The sequence below is a fragment of the Macaca mulatta genome, chromosome 12 (assembly GCF_049350105.2).
Source record: "Macaca mulatta isolate MMU2019108-1 chromosome 12, T2T-MMU8v2.0, whole genome shotgun sequence".
NCBI lineage: Eukaryota > Metazoa > Chordata > Mammalia > Primates > Cercopithecidae > Macaca > Macaca mulatta.
In genome coordinates, this window is record NC_133417.1 from 83,149,565 (window position 1) to 83,168,570 (window position 19,006).

The 19,006-nt window shown below is 42.3% G+C and overlaps 1 protein-coding gene across 28 annotated transcripts in view; it reads left to right on the forward strand.

Moving 5' to 3' along the window:
* Nucleotides 1–19,006, forward strand: part of OSBPL6 (oxysterol binding protein like 6) — a 207,998-nt gene that overhangs the window by 15,383 nt on the left and 173,609 nt on the right. For 6 of the 28 annotated variants that reach the window (XM_077957248.1, XM_077957250.1, XM_077957257.1 and 3 more), the window contains exon 2: nucleotides 14,926–15,098. The exons of the other annotated variants lie outside the window; for them this stretch is intronic. The gene's annotated coding sequence lies outside the window, so the exon portion shown is untranslated. The remainder of the gene's footprint in view (nucleotides 1–14,925; nucleotides 15,099–19,006) is intronic. 28 annotated transcript variants of the gene reach the window in all.

Below are 19,006 nucleotides of genomic sequence, written 5' to 3' on the forward strand. Positions count from 1 at the left end.
AAGGGTGGGATTGGTGTGTATTTTTCAGCCAACTGCAGTTGGTTTTTCCAGCTATGAGTACATCTGCATCAGGAGATACCTGCAGAAGTAAATTTGGGGACATCTGCATGCCATGAGTATGCAGGGGAAGTCACCTATGAGAACCTCTTGTGTGCTGACCTGGAGTTAGAGCTGCTGTGTGTGTCTGGGGAGGAGGGTGGGAGATGGAGGTGGAGAGAATATTTTGAAAGAAACTTGAGGGAGGATATCAAATGTACAAGAAATTTTTCTAAAGCTAGGTAGTAACTGGTTTGAGAAAGTCTAATTTAAGAGGTAATAACTTCAAGCTAATTTTAAGAATTTTTTTTTCTGTCAACTATTTGATGATAAGCAAATATTAACCAAATTATGGAGACTGAATTTAGAGAACTTGTGTGCCAGTGTGACAATTAGCAAAGTTTTGTTAGAAATAAAGTGCCGGGCTGGGCATGGTGGCTCATGCCTGTAATCCCAGCACTTTGGGAGGCTAAGGTGGGCGGATCACCTGAGTTCAGGAGTTCAAGACCAGCCTGGCCAACACAGTGAAACCCCGTCTCTAATGAAAATACAAAAAATTAGCCAGGCGTGGTGGCACATGCCTGTAGTCCCAGCTACTTGGGAGGTTGAGGCACGAGAATCACTTTAGCCCGGCAGGCGGAGGTTGCAGTGAGCCGAGATTGCACCATTGCCTTCCAGCCTGGGTGGCAGAGTGAGACTCTGTTTAAAAAAAAAAAAAAAAAGAGCCATCCCATAGAATATTAATTTGGTTAATACTTGCTTATCATCAAATAGTTGAGAAAGAAAAAAAATACTCTTAAAATTAGCTCGAAGTTATTACCTCTTAAATTAGACTCTTTCAAACCAGTTGCCACTTAGCTTTAGAAAAATCTCCTGTACATTTGATATCCTCCCTCAAGATCCTTTCAAAATACTTATTTGCGTATGTTTTGATCTTAAACCTTTTTTATTGTCAACACACACCTCTCTCCTGTATTGGATCTCCTGCTTTCTATGTCTGTGTTTTCCTCTTCTTTGCTTGTCCCTCTGTCCCTCCCTCCCCTCCCCTTCCCTCCCCTCCCCTCCCCTCCCTTCCGTTCCCTTCCCCTCCCCTCCCCTCCCCTCCCTTCCATTCCCTTCCCCTCCCCTCCCATCCTTTTCCTTTCCTTCTCCTTCTCCTTCTCCTTCTCCTTCTCCTTCCCTCCCTCCCTCCCGCCCGCCCGCCCTCCTTCCTCCCTCCCTCCCTCCCTTCCTTCCTTCCTTCCTTCCTTCCTTCCTTCCTTCCTTCCTTCCTTCCTTCCTTCCTACCTTCCTTCCTTCTTTCCTCTCTTCCTTCTTTCCTTCCTCCCCTGTCTTTCTTTTTAGTGTAGCACATCCTCCGTTAGCTTCCTGAGAGGGTAAAGTTTTTGAGATCTTAAATGTCTATAAATATTTTTACACTATTCTCATTCTTAATTGATAGTTTGGGCCTAAAATTCAAGGTTGGGCATAATTTTCCTTTAGAATATTCAAGGCTTTAGTCCACTGCCCCCTAGCTTCTGAAGTTATTGTTTTTTTTTTTTTTTTTTTTTTTTTTTTGAGACGGAGTCTCGCTTTGTCGCCCAGGCTGGAGTGCAGTGGCCGGATCTCAGCTCACTGCAAGCTCCGCCTCCTGGGTTTACGCCATTCTCCTGCCTCAGCCTCCCGAGTAGCTGGGACTACAGGCGCCCACCACCTCGCCCGGCTAGTTTTTTGTATTTTTAGTAGAGACGGGGTTTCACCATATTAGCCAGGATGGTCTCGATCTCCTGACCTCGTGATCCGCCCATCTCGGCCTCCCAAAGTGCTGGGATTACAGGCTTGAGCCACCGCGCCCGGCCCTGAAGTTATTGTTAAGAAGACCAAAGCCATTCTAAAACCTAAGTTTGTTTTTCTGTCTGGTAGTTGGTAGTGTTTTCTCTGTTTATATTCAGTCTTTTGTCCCTCTTTGGTGTGCCATTTCAGTCTGGAAAATTAAGGTCTTTAAGATCTGAAACATCTTCATTAGTTTTATTGATGCTTTCTTCCCCTCACTTTTCTCTGTTCTCTTTTCTGAAATTCGGATTATTTGGGTATTAGACTTCCTAGATTCATTGGTTCTTTAATTTTCTTATGTTTGCTGTCATATTTCTTTGTTTTTAATCTTCTTGCCCTACTTTCTGGGAGATTTCCTCAACCTTATTTTCCTTTTCCTCTTTTTTTTTCTAGGTTTTCAAAGAGGCAGTTTTCCAGCTTTTCTATTGAGTTTTGCATGTCTGAAATTTCTTCTTTCTTTCTTTCTTTTTTTTTTTTTTTTTTTTTTTTTTTTTTTTTTTTTTTAGCATCCCTTTCTTGTTTGATGGATGCAATATCTTCTGTCACCCCTCTGAGGTTATTGACATTTTCTGCTCCCTGCACAGGGAAACCTCGGTGTCCTCCAAGTGACTTTCTTTATGTTTGTTTTGATCTGTCTTTCATGTTTGAGTTTTTCCTCAGATATCTGGTGATTGTGGCTTGTCTGCTTCTGTTTAAGAGTGAGTCCCCAAGGGAGCTGATTTGAGAGCTTCAAGCACTCAAGTGGGTCTTTTAAACAGAGGGCTTCATGGACAGAGCCGGGTCCTGTAAGGAAGCCCGCTCTCACTACAATAGCAGTATCCTGAGGTTTTCCTATTGGGCTGGGCAGATTTCACAGAGACCTCACAAGCTTTTGCCTGAAGGCTACCGGCCTGGCTACCATTAAGAAAAAGCAAACAAACAAACAAACAAAAAACTACCAAATAACTTAAAAAGCTTTCCAAGACATGGTGCCTTTTTTTTCCCACTTTTCTCTCTTTCCGTGCTATAGCCATATGTACTCTAGAAAATAAGACTTTCTTAAAGAAAAAGACTATAGGTAATTTATTTTTATTTTTATTTATTTATTTTTTTGAGACAGGGTCTCACTCTGTCACCCAGGCTGGAGTGCAGTGACATGATCTCGGTTCACTGCAACGTCTGCCTTCCAAGTTCAAGCGATTCTCCTGCCTCAGCCTCCTGAGTAGCTGGGATTACAGGTGCCTGCCACCATGCCCAGCTAACTGTGTTTTGTATTTTTTAGTGTAGATGGGGTTTCACCATGTTGGTCATGCTGGCCTTGAACTCCTGACCTCAAGTGATCCTCCTGCCTCCCAAAGTGCTGGGATTACAGGCATGAGCCACCACACCTGACCTGTAAGTAAATTTGACAGTTAAAAAAATTCCAGCAGAGACTTTCAAACTGACCTTCCCCTGCAATTAGGACACCCTAGTATTTTACTGTTAGATGATTCAACCTAAGGATATTATCTGATGGCCTTTTGGGTTTGGATATCAATTTAGGAAGATAAATGTAGATACAATATGCCTCATATACAATGGACATAAAAATGACCCCTCTTGCCTGGGCGCAGTGGTTCACGCCTATAATCCTAGCACTTTGGGAGACTGAGGCGGCGAATCACTTGAGGTCAGGGGTTCAAGAACAGCCTGGCCAACATGGTGAAACCCTGCCTCTACTAAGAATATAAAAAATAAGCTGGGTGTGGTGGTACATGCCTGTAATCCCAGCTACTTGGGAGGCTGAGGCAGAAGAATCTCTTGAACCCAGCAGGCAGAGGTTGCAGTGAGCCGAGATTGTGAGATTGCCCACTGCACTCCAGCCTGGGTGACAAGAGTGAGACAATGTTTCAAAACAAACAAACAAAAAACCTCTCTCTCTGCTGGAATGGCTTAGAGGCTGGGACAATGACAGAGGGTTGTTTAAACTCAAGCTACTCACTCTTGCCTTTGTATCTTGCTGTATTCGTGTAGGGCATGAATTTATACTACATGGAGAGAGCAAGATATAAAATCAAGACTGGGTGCAGTGATTCATGTCTGTAATTCCAACACTTTGGGAGGCCAAGATGGGAGGATCAGAGGTTCAAGACCAGCCTGGGCAACATAGCAAGACCCTGTCTCTAAAAAAATCAAAAACAGCCATGTGTGGTGGTGCGCACCTGTAGTCCCATCTCCTCTGGAGGCTAAGAAAGAAGGATTGCTTGAGCTGATGAGTTTGAGGCTGCAGTGAGCTATGATTGCACCGCCCCAATCCAGCCTGGGCTACAGAGTAAGATCCTATCTCAAAAACAAACAAACAAACAAAAACCCCCCAAAAAGTCAAGGAGGTTCTGAACCACCTAGTTAATCCTAAAATCCCTGTGTACAAATAGGTGAGCAGGTGCTTGACTTTCAATATGGTTTCAGAAACTGGATAACCTTGTGTCCTGGGGCCCAAGGGGATGGTCTTTGATTAATATCCGACTGTGCCTAGGGCTCAGCTTTCAGTTTGTCCCAGCCCCAGGCCTGCCGGTCTCTTCAGGGCTCCTGCCAGAGCAAGATTGCTCCTGGCACCTGCTGCTTATTTCCTGACCTCAGCCGGATGCCGTTTTGATAGGGATTCCCTACCCTCCTCTATCTCTGCAGCCCTGTCAGGGCTGGAGTCTCCACCTGACCCCACTCTGAAGACCCACTACATCTTCAGCTTTGCTTTTGGATCTCTCAGGTGTCAGCCACTGGCCCCAGCCCCTTATTGCTGCCCTACTATTACCCTCTGCCCAGATTCCCAGCTTGGAGCCACGTGAGCCCCTCCCTTCTCCTTGGAGGAGCGGTATCTTCAATGGTAATGCACTGTGTTTTCTTCATTAAAGTATTGTTGTAAGTGGTGGTTAGGAACTCTAACTCCGTTATGGCTTCCCACAAGGCCTGGACTCCACCAATTATAACATATTTTAAAGGAACAGTATATGTTTTGATTTCCAGGTCATAAATTTGAACAACCAACTTTTTGGCATAGGTTCCATTGGGAAGTTGGGGGCTGCCTTGCCATATCATGCAAGGGAGGAAAAATGTCATCATCAAATATTCATTAAGCTCCCACTTGTGCCTCGTGCTGTTGTGCCTGCTGAGTCTGTGAGGCCTCTGCTGGGCCTGTTTTTATAAACTCTAATAAGGCCGCCTTACAAATTGCCCTCTGAAGCTCAGCACACTGTAGAGGTTTCCCTGACATACCCTGTGTCATGCTAATGGGGAGGATTTAAGGCAAGAAGTGTTCCTAATCTGACAAAGTGCGATCGTAATTTAAATATGTCCTTTCCTGGAGCTGGAGTTCTTTTAGTCACTGAGCCTGCACTAATTTGTGTGATTCTTTTGGGGGTCAGAGCACTCTTCTTAGAGTTTTTTAAAATTAATAATTCCTGTTGGTTCAGTGTTTTATTTCAAGTGAGGCATTCTTAGAAGAATGTGACACACAGTGATTTCTGAAAGATTAAAGCAGTGTGTTCTGAGGTGAGCCTTACAATTAATTGCCTGAATTGGCTCTAATTATACATAAAGAGCCAAGCTATTAGTGTTAAAAGGAGGAACTTCAGAAAGTACAGTTGGTCCCAAAGACTGAATAACTGTTGCAAACAGTAATCAGTGAGGTGGTACCTATTGTATAAAACACCTTAGCTGGAAATTACTTGTGTCCATTCAAGTTGGGTTTTCCCCTTACGCTTGGTTATTTCCTTTTCAGGGAAGGTATGCAACTTTTTAAACGCAGAGGCTGAAACTAAAATTGCTCATGGAAAACATTTTTATGTAAACGAGTGCACCCTGTGTGAACACGGACCCTTTTGATAATTTTTTATTTATTTATTTTTTTGAGACAAGTCTCTCCGTGTCGCCCAGGGTGGAGTGCAATGGCGCTATCTCAGCTCACTGCAACCTCCGCCTCCCGGGTTCAAGCGATTCTCCCGCCTCAGCCTCCCGAGTAGCTGGGATTACAGGCACACACCGCCACACCTAGCTAATTTTTTGTATCTTTAGTAGAGACAGGGTTTCACTGTGTTGATCAGGCTGGTCTCGAACTCCTGGCCTCGTGATCCACCTGCCTCGGCCTCCCAAAGTGCTGGGATTACTGGCATGAGCCACCACGCCCGCCCGAACAGGGACCCTCTTGATTGCTCCTCTTTAGACACTTTTGAAAGCTCTTCTTCCACTCACCTAAAATGTCGGTGCTTCCAGGGATTTATCCTTAGTCTTCTCACTCCATACTCCCTCCCTGCTTGACCGCATCAAGTTCTGACTCTCTGCTAGCAAATTCCAAATTTATCTATCTGGGCCAGGTCCCTTCTGAATTCCAGAGGCGTATTTTCATATGGTTATCTTACAGGAATTTCTAACTTGTGCATGCCCAGAACAGAACTGGGGACCATGATTGTCCCTTTCAAATCTGGCCTTTCCCACCCTGCCCCGACTCTTCCACTTGGGAGATCACCCAACACTAAACTCCGTGTCTTGTTGATTCTGCTGCTAACCACGTCTCTCCATCCTCATTACCGTGCCCTTTTTCATGCCTTCATCATCTGCTTCCTAGACTATAACAAAAGCTTTGTAACTGGTCTCCATCAATCCAATTTGCTTCCTTCCAAACTATACACACCTGCTAGATAAATATTAAAGCACAAGTCCGATCATGTCACTATGTGCTTAAACACGTGAAATTGCTGTCAGTGATTTGACAAATTTGACAAATCATTGTCTTTTATTTGTGTGGCTGTTTAATCTTATATGTTCCCCATTCCTAATTTACAACAGCTCGGACTGGTCATCTCGAATTCATGTAGATGGTTTGCTGCCTAAGGCCTTTGCACAAGTGTCTGCTATGACTGGACTGCTCTTCTCCTGTCCTCTGCCCGGCTACTGCCTGCTTGCCCTACTCATCTTATCTTCAGTGTCATTCCTTGGTGGCATTTCCAAAAGCCCTCCCCCGTTGGTTAGTTCCCCTACTAAATATGCCAACAGCATCCTTTATTTCCTAGCACTCATTATAATTATAATTAATCAAGTATTTGTATAATTACTGGTTTGATGACTGATGATGTCCCAATATCCTGTAAACTCCCTGAGAGCAGGGACCATGCCTGTCTGGCACACCATTCTCTCCCCAGTGCCTTTCATAACAAATATTTGCCAACCGAATGTGTAATGAATGCAGTTGGACAGAAGCCGTGGCATATGTTATATGTGTTTGAACTTATGTTTGAATATGGGGTATCTGATGTTCTAGGAGCCTGACGACTTCCCATTCCAAAATGAGGCAATCCTGTAAAGGCCTTATTTAGATCTTGTTAACTGTTCAGCTGTTACATCCTCTTTCCCCTTTTATTCTGGAAGTAGATTGGTCAAGAGTTCTACCAGAGAAACACAACCAATAGAAGATAAAAGATTTATTGCACAAATTGGCTTGCTCATTTGTGGGGGCTGACTAGGCAAGTACAAAATCAATCCATAGGACAAGCTGTCTGGACGAACAGGCTGGAATTCTCTGGCACAGGGTGGCGCTGCTGTTCACAGGTGGAATTTCTTCTCCGGGAACTCGGCTCTGCCCTTAAGACTTCAACTGATTCAGTCAGGCCCACTTATAATCTCCTTCACTTAAAGTCAACTGATTATGGACTTCAGTCACATCTACAAAATACTTTCACATGGAACCAGGCACGGTGGCTCATGCCTGTAATCCCAGCCACTCGGGAGGCTGAGGCGGGAGGATTGCTTGAGCCCAGGAGTTTGAGACCAGCCTAGGCAACACAGTGAGACCCTGTCTCTTAAAAAAAAAATTTTTTTTTTTTTTTTTTTTTTAATCAGCCGGGTGTGGTGGCACATGCCTGTAGTTCCAGCCACCCAAGAGGCTGAGGCAGGAGGATTGCTTGAGCCCAGGAGATCGAGGCTGCTGTGAGCTGTGAATTGTACCACTGCATCCACTCTGGGCAACAGAACAAGACCCTGTCTCTAAACAAACAAAAACATTTACGACAATGCTTGGCTTAGTTTTTGGTTTAATAACTAGACTGTAGCTTGTAACAAAGTTGACACGTAAAATTGACCATCGAATAAGTCTTTGATGCAAAGGACTGGTTTAAAAGCAAAATTATTCTTTTTTTAAAAAAGAAAAAACAAAAAACAGAAACAAAAAAATCTTGGTACTTCTGGGATTGGGAATGGAAAATAAATGTTTTATTCAGTGGGTTTCTTATTAGTTATGAGCTATGGAAATAACGTCTATATAGAATAAGTTTTTACCTATTCTGCCGATGTATGCCAAGTAACCTCATTCCTCTGCTATCCAAAACAAATGTGTCACTATTCAAATGTGAATCAGTAATAAAATTCTGGGAAAACTGGCCCTTTGTGTGTAGTGTTTCTAATAAGTGGACAACTGTGTCTTCTACAGGTGCCTTTTTGTTTGTCAGCACAGCAAACATTTACTGAGCTCAGAGCAGGGCAATGGAGATGAGGCTGAATACCACCCTTAATTTCAAGGCTTTGCATTGTATTGTGGTAGACAAATAAGTAAAACGTAATTGCAGGCCCAGAGTTCTGTGAGGTTGGAGTATAGACTGCAAGAGAGACATAGTTTGATGCCAGAGCTTGGGGACGCAGCCTTTTTCTGCAGAGAGAGAAGCCCTCTCTCTGGGAGAGTGTCATGTTTCTGTGATTTAGGGAGAGGAATCTGGTGAAGTAAGGGAAGGAGAGAGTGTTAGTGGCAGGAGTCGGAGCTGAAACTTTGGCAGCAATGTTGAAAAAAAGAGGCTGGGTTCTAGCACTAGCAGAGTTTTATCAACTGAGGAGGTGACTTTGAGTTGACCAGTAATGGAGGTGTGTGATACTGGAGGAAAAATGAATGTTTAGTTCTGGGGCAGGTGAAGGGGACAAAAGGTAAGAGTTGCTATGTATTGTGCATCTACACTGGGTCTGGTGTGTGACACACACACAAATTCATGGTTTGGAGGCTGGTGTTATTTCTAGCCTGATTGAAATCACCTAAGGAGGGTCTTGAACCAAGGGAGAAGTTTGAGGAAGGTCCTAACTTACTCATTTGAGGGGGCTGGCTAGACAAGTACAAAATCAGTCCATAGGACCTTGGTACCGAAGATTCTTTTTCAGGTCTTTCATCTTTTTATGAAGGGTAATATAGACATGCCACTTTAAATATTACCTGACAGCTGATTCTAAGAGGATATCTGTTTGTATTTAAGTGTTGGTTAGTAGATACTGGAAAGGGGGGGAAAAAAGGATTACATTCATGAATGATTTCTCAGTGTTGTCTTATAACTCCCAAAGCGAATTGAGAAACCGGAGGTTTTTGGCCCTGAATATACCTCTTGGTACATGAAATCATATTCACTCAATTGACTTTTTAAAAAGGCAAGTATGAAAGGCTCTCACTGACCATATCTGGGAAAACTAGAATGTCAAAATAAATAAGAGTAACAGATTGTAAGTCATTACATGAAATAGGATTCAATGAGTCTGTATTGATAAAAATAAATAAGTGAAGGTGAGAGAGAGGAAGCTCTTCTTTTATTGGTCGGGAATGCTGACCAATGAATGTAGGAGGAATGTAGGAACTAGAACAATCACCATTTGGCAAACATAGTGATGGTTAAGGCAGGAATTGTCAATGGATGCTAAGTTTGGTGGATGCTAAGAATGGAGGCTTGAGGAACAGGATACTGGTAGAGTCTCATCATGTCTCTCTACAACGTACCTATCAATTATGAGGAGGAAAATGGTGACTTTATCGTTTTTTGGCATCTTCCTGCCAGGAATGTATGGCCTGAGTCTGGTCATGAGGGAGACATCAGATGGACTCAAATTGAGGGTGACCTGAGTTATCCAAGAGAATAAAAGATTTGGCTTGTTAAAACTGTCAAGGATGAGACAAGGAAAGACCAAGAAACTACTCCACACTGAAGGAGAGATTGGATAACTAAATGTAACACATGGTCCCAAATTGGATTCTGGGCCTGGAAGGAGAAAGAGCTACTGTTGGGACAAGCTGAATGGCATTTGTGAATTGATAGTAATATTCTATCAGTATTCAGTCACTTATTGAGCTAGTCAGATGGTTATTATGTAAGGGAGTGCCTTTGTTTTGGGAAATACATACTGGAATATACAGGAATGAAGGGGCATCATATCCACAATTTACTCTCAAATGATTTAGAAGTGCTGAAGACTAAATAATCCAGTGTCTAAGTCAAAGGGAAAGAGGAGTGTGAGTTCTTTGTACTGTTCATGCAACTTAAGTTATTTTAAAATAGAGTATTTTTAAAGGTGATGAAACTCAAAGAAGGACCAAAGAACTGCTTTGAATTGCAGGAAACTGAGAGACATGACAAATACCATGAATGATCCTGGACTGAATCCTTTTGCTACAAAAGAAGTCAGTAGGATGGTGAAGCGGCTACGTTGTCCAAGGTGTATACTCGGGGGTTCGTCGTCGCACACCAGGAAAGTTTAGCACACAGACACACATGAGTTTAGGAGTGGAGGTTTAATAGGCAGAAGAGAAGAGAAAGAGAAACAGCTCTCTCTATAAAGAAAGTGGTCTCCCAGCAGAAAGGACCAGCTGGTGGGGAATGTGCCTGATTTTATAGTCAGGTTTGCGGAGATGGTGTCTGATTTACATAGGGCTCACAGATTGGTTCCATCAGGTATGACATTTACATAATGCATAGGGAAGGCTGGTTGCCCCACCCTAATCTTATTATGCAAGTGGCCTTTCCAGTTGATCTATACCATCTTGTCTGCTTCTTACTGTACAGGAGACTGACAAAGAGAAGGGAAGATGGAACCACCATCTCGAACATGATTGGCACAATTGCCGGCATCTATGTCTGCAACTCAGTTTTACAAGCCACTTATTGTTAGGAAAATAATTTGGGGCTGGTTTGCATTAAAAGGAAAACCTTATGGAGGACTTCCATGTCCTCACTATCTGCCCAAGTAATTTCTTCCTAACTTTTGTATCAGTGGTTGGCAGAGTTTCAATAGGGTTTTTGAGCGAAGCAGATATGGACATTCTTTGTACTGTTCTGAGAGTTTACCTGTAAGTTTGAAATTGTTTTAAAATATTTTTTTTAGGTTTCAAGAACTTTCCCTCGAGTCCAAAAAAGTTTCAATTTCTTTTTTCTTTAACAAGAATAGGATAGAATTTGTTTCTGCTATAAAAGGCTAACCAGACTGTGCTTTTAAAAAGGAGGTTGGAAGGTGTTAAAGATTTTATTTTACAAGTAGGAAATGCCTACGTGGTCCATCTGTAGACAAGTCAGCTTCTTGACTCTTTGTCCTCAGAAGTAAATTCAGGATAACAGTTTCTGCCTGGCCTCTCTTGTTGGGCAAGTCCTTCTTAGGGCAGATAGAGATAAATCTGTAAGCATTATTTAAAAAAAAAAAAGAGAGAGAGAGAGAGAATGCTATAGGAAGGTAAGCTATTCTTGACAAAATTCTCTTGGTTCTATTAATAGAGGTATTCTGGGTTGGTAATGGAAATGGCTTTCCCCTTGTTTGCTTCTCAAACATCTTACCACCTTTTCCATGATTCTCTTTCAACTTCTTCCTCTTTTACTTTTTTCTCTCCCTCTCTTTTATCCCCCTCCTTCTTTTTTTTTTTTTTTTTTTTTCTGATGAAGTCTTGCTCTGTTGCCCAGACTGGAGGACAGTGGCATGATCTCTGCCCCCTGCAACCTCTGCCTCCTGGGTTCAAGTGATTCTCCTGCCTCAGCCTCCTGAGTAGCTGGGAATACAGGTGTGCGTCACCACGCCCAGCTAATTTTTGCATTTTTAGTAGAGATGGGGCTTTGCCTGTTGGCCAGGCTAGTCTTGAACTCCAAACCTCGTGATCTGCCCGCCTCAGCCTCCCAAAGTGCTGGGATTACAGATGTGAGCTACCACACCCAGCCTATCCCTGCTCCTTTTTATTAGACCTGAATTTTTCCCTCTTGTACATAATTCTTTCCTTTTTTTAAATTCTCTCCACTTCTGACTCTTCTCTGACAGTTTTGTTTCCCTACTTACCCGCTTTGACTTGATTCCCTTTTTCTCGTAGCCTGAAGGATTCTGGATATAATGCTACTTGTCCAATTTGCCTTTATTCAAGAGCAAGACCAATATGAAATAGACTCTTAGCAATAGACTATTTATTAAAAAAAAAATGGAGTTTTGTTAAAGATATCCTTTAATGAATGCTTACTGTGGGCCAAGAATTGTGCTGGTTGCATCATCTATATTCAGATTTAATCCACACAACAACATTGTGGTGTAGGTATTTTTATCCCCATTTTACAAAATAGGAAGTGGAAGCACGGAAGTAGAACAGCTTACTGAAAATAAGAAATAGTAGGTGGCCAAGCCAACTTTCCAGATCCCAAGGTGAATTTCAAAACCTGTGGTGCTTTAATCCTAGTATCTAGCCTAAGGGTATTAGTTCCATAACAATTGGGTTTGGAGATAGCACCCTAGGGGGCAAGGGTGTCTTTTACTTGAGAATCAATGAGGAGCCAGAGAAAGTGAATTTTGTAGCACGTATTAGGCTAGGGTGTTGGGGAGGGAAGCTGAAATATGTGTCAGCCTCCGAATGGCTGATTCTTGGCAAGTAATTATTTATAATCAGTGCATGTTGCTGCTGAAAGCCATCCCATCGGACCCCTTTCCAGCAAGATTCTACTTTTGGAGTGTAACAGCAACTAATTACGTGCTGTTAAATCCAAGACCCATTTTATATTCAGAGGTTCCAGTGGTAAACCTCGCATGTCAGGAGCAATTAGTGACACTGTGGCATGTCATCTTCAATGTGCTGAACTGTGGACAATAAATCCTAGCAGGCTGGATAGGCTAAAATAACCACGTTCACCATCATCCCCACTGCCTTCTGAGCAATGCTATTTCAAGGCAACAGGTTCAGGATGTCCTCCTAAGTGGTGGCCTGGGGATTTCAGAAACATACAAATATGATTAATACTGAAAGTTTTAAGATTTTGAGTGCTTAGGAAAGAGACTGGAGATGTCAACAGGGGATAATGTCAGGCTGCAGGTCTAAAAGCTGATCGTGGAGGTGTCTGTTCCCACATAGCTCATGTCTGTTCCCGCATAGTATGTGCTGATAGAACCAGAGGCATACACATAACAAATGTTAGAATGTGAAAACTGGTTTGGCCGAGGCTTTAGACGTCAAGTTCCATTTTGCCAATTGACTACCTTGGATTAATTGGAAGTATATCCTCCACCCCTACCCCCGCCTTTTTTAAGTTAAAAAATGAACAGTCTCCCTTTTTTTTTTTTTTTTTTTTTTTTTTGCAGCGGTGGGGAATGCGGATGGACAGGGTCTTACTCTGTCACCTAAGCTGGAGTGCAGTGGGGTGATCTTGGCTCACTGTAACCTCTACCTCCCAGGTTCAAGTGATCCTCCCACCTCAGTCTCCTTAGTAACTGGAACTCCAGATGCACACCACCATGGCCGGCTCTTTGTTTTTTTGTATTGTTTTGTAGACACAGAGTCTTGCCATGTTGCCCAGGCTGGTCTAGAACTCCTGCTCTCAAGCAACCTGCCTGCCTCAGCCTCCCAAAGTGCTGGGATTACAGGCGTAAGCCACTGTGCCCAGCCAAAAAATGAATAGTGTTCTTATTGGAATTTAAATCTTTGTTTATAAAATATGTCTTATAGTACACATCTTTATTCAATTTCATAGGGAAAAATGCAGAAGCTGAAATGTACTTTTCTGTTGAAAGTAAAATGTGATGTTGCAGCAGCAACATCAGCTGAGTTGTCTACGCAGCCATACTCTGTCACTTATAGTTCTGGTTCTGTTGCTGACATCAGGTTGATCTCCTAAAGGGGGATTTTCTCATTGATCTTGGATTTTTAAGATGTTGCTGAGATGCTGCATGGAAATATGCAGTAACAGGATGTTGCTGGAGTGTGGCTGAGCAGTGAAAGCATCTGAAAAAAATTGCCCTCTTGGGAGAACCAGGCTGTGTCCATTAAGCCAGAATCTGCCCAGAGTGCCGGTTTTATGATGGGCTTAGCTCAGAGGTTATTGACTTTTCAGCCCATTGAGGCAGCTCAGGGCTCTCTGAGGCAAAGAAGCTGTTTGTTTCCCCCTCCATTCTGGGGCTTGGCTATTTCAACTAGACTATTCCTATCAAATGTAAATTCCAGCCACCAAAAACAGTCTGTGGAAATCTTGATCATGTGCAGTTTAGAGATGGCTGGAGAGAGAATAAGAAAATAAGATAAATAAATATAAACTGAATAAAAATAAAGAATTTGAGAGAAGTTGTTTAAATTTGGATGACCACAGGGTATTGTCAACTATTTTAGTGTAGGATAGAAACATCACTAGGAAACATCTAATTAGCAGGTAGTACTACTTGAAATAATGCATTGTAAAGATACTATACAGCTCTTTAATACATGACTGGCTCATTATTGAGTGAAATTGAAGGAAATACTCTGAAAGGGTAGATGAAGCTATGAGCATGGTTTATTGGAAATGTATGTTAAGTTCTAAGATAATTATTTGATCAGAAGTGTTTGTCGATTATGTATGTGTTATACATTTTTTCACTGGCCTTTTTCAAGTAGTAAACTTCTAAGTATTCCCACAATGATTTAGCTGATCATCAGTAAGCACCGCCTATTAGCCAAGTACAGTCTATTCTTACAGAGATGAGGATTGACTTTGCAAAGATGTGGCTTTGGTCAGTGAGTGATACTCACAGGATAATTGACTCAGTCAACCAGCCATGTTTTGGGGAGTAGGGAGGAGGGCTGATTTCACGATCAATACGTGAAGTAGCGTGTTTTAGATACCTTTATCTGGCAGACAGGTATAAATCAATGGCTTCACTTTCCTGAGTTCAGATCTGTACTGTGAAGTGACCTGTCACAGGCATAGCATTTATGTTGTTCCCACTAGAATAAATCACCAAGGAATGCTGTATTTGAAAGTGTGCACACTTTCGCATCCCAGTCCTCTGCCACGCTACCAACTTTTCTCTCTTTTTCTATGTTATGCATTGGGAATGGAGAGGAATGAAGGAAGTCATCTACTAAAGAGTCACTTTTATGGAGACTGTAAGCAGTGATGGTTTGCAACATGTTCTCCTCCAGCCCCAGGAAGTTCTGATTCTGCAGTTGTCGTGGAGCAACCCCAGGCTGCAGCCTTCCCCGCCACTGGCCTGGTTTACAGGAGTTGATGCTGGTGATGTAATTTTAATCCTTGGATGTCCATAAACCTTCTATATTCTGATTTGTAGAGACTCAGATATTACAGAGAGATTTCATAATCTTGGCCCAAAGCAAAGGTTTGCTGATAAAATAAAACAGAATCTTGGTGTGCATAACAATTAATTATAATTTCTTTTAACATTTGAAAAGTAAATGTTGTTATAAGAAGTAATATTGTACAGGGCAGAGAAAAATAAGATAGACCCTCCTCCAAGAAGTAAAAATCACTGGTAAATAATCCCAGTATCCAGAAATAGATAATATTTGGTGTTAAATACTCAGATTTTCTTCTCTAGTATTTATATTCCTGTAAATCATTTATTATATTTATTTTTCATAAAAATAGTCATGCACACATGCTGCTTTATAAACCTCTCCCTTCCCCAGTGTTTCCAAGTTGGTAGCTCTATATTTATTGTTGTTTATAATGGCTGCAGAGATTTGGTGGACACATAGGTTGTATCCTATTTTTTTGTTGTTGCAATAAGCAACACTGTGATGAACATCTTTATACACAGGAGTATGCACTTGCTTGATTTTTTGCTTAAAATAACTTCTTAAAGATGTTGGAGCCTTGTAAGACTTGTTACTAGTTCACTCTAAAAGTTTACTCTGATTCTCTATCAACCTGTTATGTGAAAAGTGATTTTACGTAGTCTTAAATTGCATCTCTATTATTCAGACAGAGCATTTTTTTTGTATTGTGTTGGCCATTTGAATTTTGTGGTTAAATTGCCTCCTTTGTGTTTTTCCCATTTTTCTTTAGAGATATTCCTGTTTTGGCTTATTGTTTTGTGAGAGCACAATGTACTAGAGACATGGATTTCTTGTCTGCCTTATAGCACTGGATTCAAATCTTGATTGAGATTTAGTCAAATGTAATGTTAGTTAAGTGGGTATAGGTATAGCTTTCAATACTGGCTGTTGCTTATTAAATACTTCTTACAGTTAAGGAAATTGTAAAAAGTAAAAGGATATGGAGTGACGTTTTCCAGGCCCTTCAGTTTATTCTTTGCCTCGGGGTAGAACTGTTTTTAAATCCTTTGAGAAAACTGAGTAGTATTTACACTGGCTAAGTGATTGGATTCCATTTGGTTGGGTTTTAAAGTGTTCTTTTTAATGATTTTAGCACACTCACCTATTGTTACTCATTCTCAAATCTGGTATCTTTGGCTCTTTGAAACAGCTTTGAGTGGGTCCTTATGGCCTTGGGAGTCTGACAATTTTATGATTATGCAAATGTTATTGAACTCATCTTGATGGATGTTTTCTGAGCCTTTGGCTGATTGCACAGAGACTTTGCCTTTAACTGTCACAGGGTTGGCTAGTGTGACCTTCACATCAGGCTGCGGAAAACACACTTGCCAGTCATCTTAGGACAATTTGGATTGGTTGCCTGGGCAACCTTACTGGCTTCTAATCAGATGCCCCAAGGATAGCCCAATTCCCAAGGGGAACACCACATCTGAAGGGAGGAACTCTGTCCTTGGAGTAGCAGTGATTTTAGAACACTTGGTTAATATTGGGGGGAAGTGAGAGGATGCCATCATCTCACAATGAACCCGGGGAAGGGAGACAATACAGGAAAGGGGGATCAAGAGAGAAGGGATGTAAGAGAGGCTGGAAGGGAAGAGAAGGTTGCATTGAAGCAAATGATAGACACTAAATAGTGAATAAGAGCAAATGATTTGTGAATAAGAAAACCGTCTATTGCAGAGTGAGCAGAAGTACACCAAGAATGCAGATTGAAAAGTTATGTTTAGAAAAAAAAAATCCGTGGCCAATAAACGAATATCTAGAGAGGGCAAAAGAACTTTGGAGACTTCTGAAAATGCAATGAAAATATTTTTTCACTGAAACAGCCTTCCATGTGAATGTGTTTGGTCGACTCATTTTTAAGGAAGTAACATTGTCTTCTTCCTGTACTCTCCATTGCAGCCTGAGTAAATCCTGTGTCCAGAATCACAGTGACACCATTCAGAATTATAGGACACATTTTTATTTGTTTCTTTCATGAATCAGAACTGTTATAGATTAGAAACTAGTGTAGTTAAAGTCAGTTCTGGCCAGGCGTGGTGGCTCAACCCTGTAATCCCAGCACTTTGGCAGGCTGAAGTGGGAGGATTGCTTGAGTCCAGGAGTTCAAGACCAGCCTGGACAATATAATGAGACCCCATCTCTACAAGGAATTAAAAAGTTAGCTGAATGTGGTAGCATGCACCTGTAGTCCCAGCTACTCAGGAGGCTGAGGCGGGAGGATCGCTTGAGCCTGGGTGGCAGAGGTTGCAGTGGGTTGAGATTGTACCACTACATTCCAGCTTGAGCAACAGAGCAAGACCGTGTCTGAAAAATAGTTCTCTCTGTGTGTGTGTCTCTCTCTCTCTTTCTTTCTCTCTGCTTCTCTCTCTCTCTCTCTGTGTGTGTGTATGTGTGTGTGTGTGTGTGTTTAACAAAACACATCTACAGAATCTACAGATATGCCAGGATGGCTATTATGACAGGTGGCAGTGTTTCAGCTGCTCTAATAAGCTTAATGAATGCAGATGCTAATAGGAAGAAAGGCATTGTGTAGCCCTGGGATGAAAGTCTCTTTGGAGAGCAGTGAGCTGACCACAGAACCCTTGCCCATTACATAAAAAAAAAAAAGAAAGAAAGAAAGAAAAGAAAAAGGGCTGTGACTCACTGATGAAATACTCAGAACTGTTCTGAAGACCCTCTCTTTTTGCAGATCTCAGACTGAGTATAAGAGAGATCCAAATTTTACAGTAGTTGAAACTGGCACATCCAGCACTTTGTAAAGTAAGCTATCCAAGGTAGTCACTCCATAAATATTGGACAGTGAAGATAGTGTCTGGATTTCAGACTCTTGAGTTTGTTCAGATGTTCTCTAGTGATGGGATTCTGTAGTTACAGAAGACCGTGGTGTCAGTCAGAGCCCTGGGAGGTAGGGTCTGGTGCATTAGTCTATTTACACTCTGCTAATAAAGACATACCTGAGACTGGGCAATTTACAAAAGAACAAGGTTTATTTGGACTTTCAGTTCCACATGGCTGGGGAAGCCTCACAATCATGGCAGAAGGCAAGGAGTAGCAAGTCACAATCTTACGCAGCAGGCAAAGAGAGTGCTTGTGCAGAGAAACTCCCATTTTGAAAACCATCAGATGTCATGAGACCCATTCACTATCATGAAACAGCACAGGAAAGACCTCAGTCATCCCCACTGGGTCCCTCCCACAACACATGGGAATTATGGGAGCTGCAAGGTGAAATTTGGGTGGGAACTCAGAGCCAAACCATATCAGAAGATTTACCTGAAGAATATTTAATGACAGAATGACTTAAAGTGGTGAGTGCAGAGTCCAGGGAACCCCCAAAGGAAGGCAAAGCAGCTCAGAGCTAGTAACAGAAGGAACCAATACCTTTTCTGGGCCAGAAGCAGCAAGGGAGGAAGTTGTGTTCCTAGGGCCCACTGAGAGCTCTAGTCATGGAGAGGGAAGTGTGGATGCAGTGACAGCCAGGGTAGGGGTGGGCAAGAAGATGGGGTGAGCATAGATACTTCATTTCTTCTGGCTCTCACTTTCTTGCTGTGAGCCGAAGCCCTCTGGAAGCCAGCGGGCAAGGGATGCTGGGTGGTGCAGTCACCTTCCATGCTGGTGGTGCAGTGGGCAAGGGGTGCTGGGTGGTGTAGTTCAGGTCCCTGGAGCCCAGAGAAGGGCAGAGAAGGCTAGACAATGGGTCTGGGGTGGGGAGAGGCAAATGAATAAGAACCTTCACAGTGTGCACATATCCCTGTTCCATAAGGATCTCCTTGCCCTTTGGAAGCATAAGCATTTGGAAAAGAAATTATTTATGAAATAATCCTTTTTATAGGAGCTGGAGAC